Source organism: Haemaphysalis longicornis, unplaced genomic scaffold, assembly GCF_048455015.1.
Source record: "Haemaphysalis longicornis isolate Haplotype H1 unplaced genomic scaffold, Haemaphysalis longicornis Haplotype H1 scaffold_5, whole genome shotgun sequence".
Classification (NCBI taxonomy): domain Eukaryota; kingdom Metazoa; phylum Arthropoda; class Arachnida; order Ixodida; family Ixodidae; genus Haemaphysalis; species Haemaphysalis longicornis.
This window is the reverse complement of record NW_027526385.1, coordinates 95,536,948-95,543,233: the sequence shown is the minus strand read 5'-3', so window position 1 is coordinate 95,543,233 and position 6,286 is coordinate 95,536,948.

The following is a 6,286-nucleotide window of genomic DNA, read 5'->3' as shown; positions in this document are numbered from 1 at the left end:
CCCTGCGGGGATTCCGAGAATTACGTCGCGGGATGAGTTAGCAAAATGATGAGCGCAGCAGGGTACGTGGTGCCGTTCATGGTGACGCGAGATGTGCACGTTCCACTTGGAATTACGAGATGGCCTCCTGCTGTGCATATATGCGGACCGTCCCACCTTATCGTAACTTTCTTCAAGTTAGACGCGCATGACCCGCTCATCACCGAGTAGTCGGCTCCTGTGTCGATGAGGGCGACTACGTCAAAGCCATCGACCGACAACTGGACGTCGGACGCTGCCTTCCTTGAGTTCCGGGTGCGTCGGGGCGTCGCATCTCGGCTTCTGCGTGTTGATGGTCGGGCACTGTGCGTCGTCGTTGTCGTCGTCTCAGCGGCAGGTTCGGTCATGTCGGGAATGTGTCGCGCCGTGCGGCTGTCGTCGTGTTCAGGCGTCACGTCCGGGTTACATCGGGGCGTCGGGCTGAGGGCATGTCGAGAATCATCGTCTTCCGCGAGTTGTTGCGTCATCGGAGGATTTTCATTTTTCCGCTTTATTGCAACTTTATCTCCAGAAGTTGCTGCTTTCAGTTTCCTCCGCGTGGGCTGGGGGACCTTCCACGTGCGAAATCAGCATTGCTACGGCGGTTGGGCGACTGGTATCGGTAGGCAGACGGTGATCGGTTGAAACTGGCTGGTGCACGGCTTGTGTTTGACATGTATACTTCGATCTCCGATGGGCGTTGGCCCGGTCGGGGGCGGGGTGCCTCGACCGAGAACCCTTGCAAACCGAGCCTCTTGTAGGGGCAGCGACGGTAGATGTGATCGGCCTCTCCGCAGCGGTAGCACAGCAGACGATTATCTGGCGTTCGCCACATGTCGGCCTTACTCGGGGCGGGGGTTTGCATTACACGTCGGGCCGGCGACAGGGGACGACAGTATGGAGTCTCGTGACAATAGGGTGCATGTGGGCGAGGTCGACGGGCAGCAGCCGCGTAGGACATGGCTTGCGGCTCGCGGGGTGCTTCTGGCGTCGTTCATGTTCACGGGGGCTTGCTGAGCTTCTTCCCTAATGACGTCAGTAAGGGAAGCGACTTGGGGTTGCAGCGGGGTTGTGAGAAATTTCCGCAGCTCCTCCCTCACTACAGCGCGGATAGTCTCGCGTAAGCTGTCTGCCGAAATCCGCATGCTGTCAACGTAGGTCGCATTGGTTGCGCCAACAAAGTTGTGGTCATACTGCTTAGCACGGATTTCGAGGGCCGTCTCAATTGTGCTAGCTTCGGTCGTGAATTCGGCGATGGTTTTGGGCGTGTTGCGGGCAAGTTCAGCAAACAGTTCCTCCTTCACACCGCGCATCAGCAAGCGTAACTTCTTTTCTTCTGCCATACAAGGGTCAGCACGCCTGAAAAGCCTGTTCATCTCCTCGACGAACACAACAATGCTTTCATTAGGGTGTTGTGTCCGCGTTTGCAGCAATACTTCGGCCACCTCTTTTCGCACAACCGTGGTGAACGTCGCTAAAAATTGCTTTCTGAAATCGTTCCAAGGCTCAAGGGAGCTCTCATGGTTTTCAAACAACATCCGTGCTGAATCTTCAAGGTAGAACAACACTTGCCTCAGTGTCTCCGCTTCGTCCCATCGGTTAAACAGCCTGACCCGTTCGAATTGATCCAACCAGTCTTCGTGATCCTCAGAAAGTGACGCATGGAATGTTGGGGGCTCCCTGGGTTGCTGAAGGACGAGGGCAGGATTGGTAGCACTGGTCATTGTGCCTATAGCTGCGTTGATCTTGTTGGTGGTCACGACGTCTTTTTTCTTCACTTTATCAGGAAGCAGTCCAAACTCTGGCTGAAGGCGTTGCTGTCGGCGGCTGACACGAGTTGGGCTTTTTTGTTGGCTTGACGATGGTTTAGGGTTCGTGTGCCCAGCACGTATACCAGATGTCACAAAGTCAAAGATGACACACTCGTCTTCCAAAGAAAATAAGTTTATTGGAGCGAACTTGTGCTCCCCTAACAACTGAAAAAGTACAAAAGCGGCGAAGCAGCAGTCAACAAATTGACGCACGTTAGCGAGCGTCAGCGATTCGGATTGCCGCGGCATCTGCTCTGCAGGTTTTTTATCTTTCGGCACGCGTGGTTCTCGAACCGTCGATTCACATCCCGAACATTGCAGATCAAGGAAGACTATTCTACGCTAGTGACGCTAGGGCGAAAAAGTCTCCTTATCTGAATGAGATAGCCCGTGCGGCCTCAAAATAAAAAAATGGAACACGTGCTTCTCATGGGACCCAGATAACAGAGCCGGGTGTGGCCGGGCGTTAAAAACAAACAATAAACAAACAAACCCGTGATCGGTTCACGGCAATATAAACTTGGATGTGATTTTCATTCCTGTTTTGTAGATTATTTTTATGTTTGGAAAAGTTTATGTTTGCGGCTCAGCTTTCCGATTCACACGGTTTCCGAACGCTGTTTCAATACAGTATACTGAAGTAGCTTTGCTTGAGTCAAATTATTCAGACCCCGTTTCACTGTTGGCGCGCCATACACAGGACTCCTTCGCCACTCTATGACTGGCAGAAACACAGACAGGTGTGCTAGTACCGCGCGCGAGGCAGGTTTGTGTTTTAGGTTGAAAAAACGTTTCATGGGGTAATTTTATGGGCCATCACAAAAATCAAGCAAAAATTTGTTTTCACAAACAATGGCACTGCGAATACTAATTATCTCCTTATGTTTTAATCAAATATATCAAATATTTTTTCTGCTCAACGATGTTGACATGTATGGACTTTTCCAGTAGGTTTAGGAGTTTGGAAATCCTTTGCTAATATATACATATGGACGTCTCCTTCAAGAATTCTTGTATGTTTTGGCAAGGAAGCTGATTCGAGGGACAGACAGACAGAAATTCATACAGAGAGGCCAAAATGTTTCCGTTTACGAAGCGAAAGAAAAACAATCGTTCGTTAAAATCAACCTAAGCAAGGAAATTAGGAATCTTTTGAAGCTGACTGCTCCTCAAAAAAATAAGAGGGCTGAGAAAAGGGGGGGGGTCTATTGCGTGTTCGGGGTGCGCGAAATGCCGTTGTCTTTTTAGCTTCCAGCTGCATTATGAGCCGATGGAGCGCAGCAAGACCTCCGCTCAGCACCTGGGCCAAGTTGGCCATGGTGTTCCATGCAGAAGGTGTCCACGGATGCTCCTTGTGTGCTCCATCCGTAAAACAAAATTGCTCATTGTGAAGATATGTGTTGTCTTGCTTTTATTTGCCTGCTTATGGTTGGTTTAATCAAATGGTTTCTGCTTTGTTTGCGTATCGAAGAACTTCTGTTACAGAAAGCGAGATCTTTCCACGACTGGTTTGAGGTCCAGGGCCGGATAAATAGAGGAGGGGCTACGAGGGCTGTAGCCCCGGGCTCCCATCTGTAAGGGGGCCGGGGGGCTCTTTAATATGAAAAAAATTATCTTGAGTGTGCGCCGTGCCCGCATTGAAAGTTGAACGTAGGAACTTTAACATCACCTTCACACGTGACTGGTGGGGAAGAGTGGGGGGCATGTTAGGGTTGACAACATTCGATTCCATTTCAATTTTTTAGTTACTCCTACTCCTCTTCTTTGTTTTCCTGAGGTTTATGAGAAGACGTCTTAGACCAAAAGTCGCGGGTACACAGCTTCACCGTGCCTAAGAAGCCTCATAAAAAGGCCCCGAGCTCGGCTCCGGTGTTTTCGGCACAGGTCATTTCTTTACTCTTTTCGATACACAGGCATATATGTACGGGTACGTTTTGGCGCGCGCACGTTTTAGTATAAGAAAGGGTTAGGCATGCGAATAATGAAATAATATCTGAAGAACATCGTAAATTGTTTAAGCCTTAGGGACGTTATATTTAAATATTGACAATTTATGGGCTCTACATAGTTTCTGCTAGAAATTTGAATGTATAGCACTTGGCAAGGAAGTTAATTACGATGACGACCCGTTCAATAAAGCTAGTGAATTAGTTTAATTTCATAAGCGTGATTGATAACGACTCAATATTTCTCGTTGAATGATCAGCATATATATGGTTACTTCAATGTTGAAAGGTTGTGTAGGCCTATCGCTGGGTCGTTTGCCTTCAGCCCGTGCCTCTGTGGTGTAGCATCTGCAGGGTGGCTGAGCAACAAGTGCTGCGGAAGCTAGATGTTTGCGCGACTCCATGGGTAGCGTCATTCTCTAGGCTCTACTCCGTGTAGACGCAGGGACCGCCGTGACAGCCAGACCTTAGCGGCTCTCTTCGAGCTGTGTTATCAGCAGGCATTGGGGGTGTGAAGAGCTCAGGCGTGGACACCAAACAAAGCAACAACAACGTCTGTTTCCTTTCCGAATGAGGAAAGCTGTGTCCGCACAAAAACGCATCCTGCGTGCGGCCCCTTTGATGTCGTCTTGATAACAGACGTCCGCCGCGACTCGAGGATTGTAAGCTGTTTGTCCCCGTGGGCGAGTTTCGCTTTTGAATGAGCCGGCACACGGCGCGGACCAAAGGGCGCCCGGCCCGCTGATCTGGTCCCGCTTAAGCACGGCGGCAGGAGAGAAGGAACCCCTGAAGGAGCGCGGGAAAACAGTGGACGCGGCCGACGTGTTGAAGACTCGAAAATGAGAGGTCCACCCATACTCTCCTTCGTTGTATACCCTTAATATAGACGAGGATATTTAGCGTGTTTCCACTGCCAGTTAGGACTGAACAACGACCGATCGATAACGAACTACTCACTGCTGGAACTGTTGCGCGGCACCGACGGGAGCAGCAAGGCGGGGGTGAGCCGAGACAGTCTATCCCTATTAAACTGTTGTCTGATGCCATCTCTCGTGTTCACGTGTCGCTCTCCAACTCAAAGGGGACCCGTTATTGTGTAACGGCTTGCAGACCAGCAACAGCATTGCAGCAGCGCAACAGGTGTTCATTGCCGCTGAAAGTTCGACGGCCATGCACAAACCCACGCATGAACGGACCGCTCCCCAGTCCAAAAAAAGTACGTTTTCTGCTTATCGACTTTGTGCTAATCGTGCTGTGATACGAAGGTTGCGTTGCGGGGCACGTCTGAGCCCTCCCCAACCTCTTCCAAAGGGGGCGCGTGTTCTAACTGCCGCGTGGTGCCTTATCTGCGCTGGTAACCTAATAGGATTTTGGCCCATAAAATGTGGCGGCTACCTGTTTGGCAGAAGTCCGTGAGTGACAGCTGCCTGCGCGGAATTTGAGCCGTTCCATATATGCAGAAACAGAACTTTACAATAAAACTGAAACCTTACAGGCCTAATATTCTTCTTGCAAGAAAATACTCTTCTGTGCCATGGCCTGTGCAGGCCGACATGGCGCTTCGATTAATTGTGAATCTGTGATTGACGAGCAATCAAACCATACTAACGTTTACGCCTGATAAATTCGGTTATATAATACTAGACATCAATCCAATAAATAGAATTCATGAAGGAGAACTATTATGTATAAGTCATCACTGATCAGTGAGCATAACTTGAGCTTGAAAAATTTTTGCATAATAAATTAAAGCGGAATCGTCATCATCATCATGGTAATCATAATATTATTCATCATTACTAGGGCTCCAAGAACGCAGTAGCCCTGGGCACCAGCGTTTCTTAATCCGGCACTGTTGAGGTCCGAGCAATGACCTGATAAAATCACACATTATCACACGTGGCGGCAGCCGCTTCTCCATGAGCAAGCTGATGCCCTATTTTGAAATGGACAGGAACCAAGGCGACTGTGATTTAGAGGCCTATAAAGTACACTAGAGATCTCAGAGTGCTGTATGCTCACGTGATAAAGTGTTTAAAAGCGAAGTGAACACAGAATTGTTAACAGTACATGCGTGAGCCAGAGCTGTCAGTACACCAACGCCATTTGTGCACATAGCAGAGTGAAGTTTTTGCAGCATACTTTGCGTCCTTCGCCCATCGCAATAACATTAGCTTCGCCTGTAAAAATGCTCGTGCAGTGGTAGAGTGTTTGTGGAAAAGTGATATTAGGTCCCTTAACAAAATATTAAACCGCATAGCTTGTAAAGGTGGCGTTTTGTAATATTTTGTTGAGTGATACTTTTGTAGAATACCTAAACATTATTAGAAATTGGGGAACCAGTTTTAATTGCTTAAAATAACTAATGACATGTCGCATGGCAAGGTACCGTTTTTCGCGGCCTCATACCGTCCCCAAAGTGTTGATATATCTTAGAATAAATTTGCATGTTAAACGTTAGTGGTTAGGGATATTGCACAAGGCTTCAGAAGCAAAGACTATTTAGGGGCG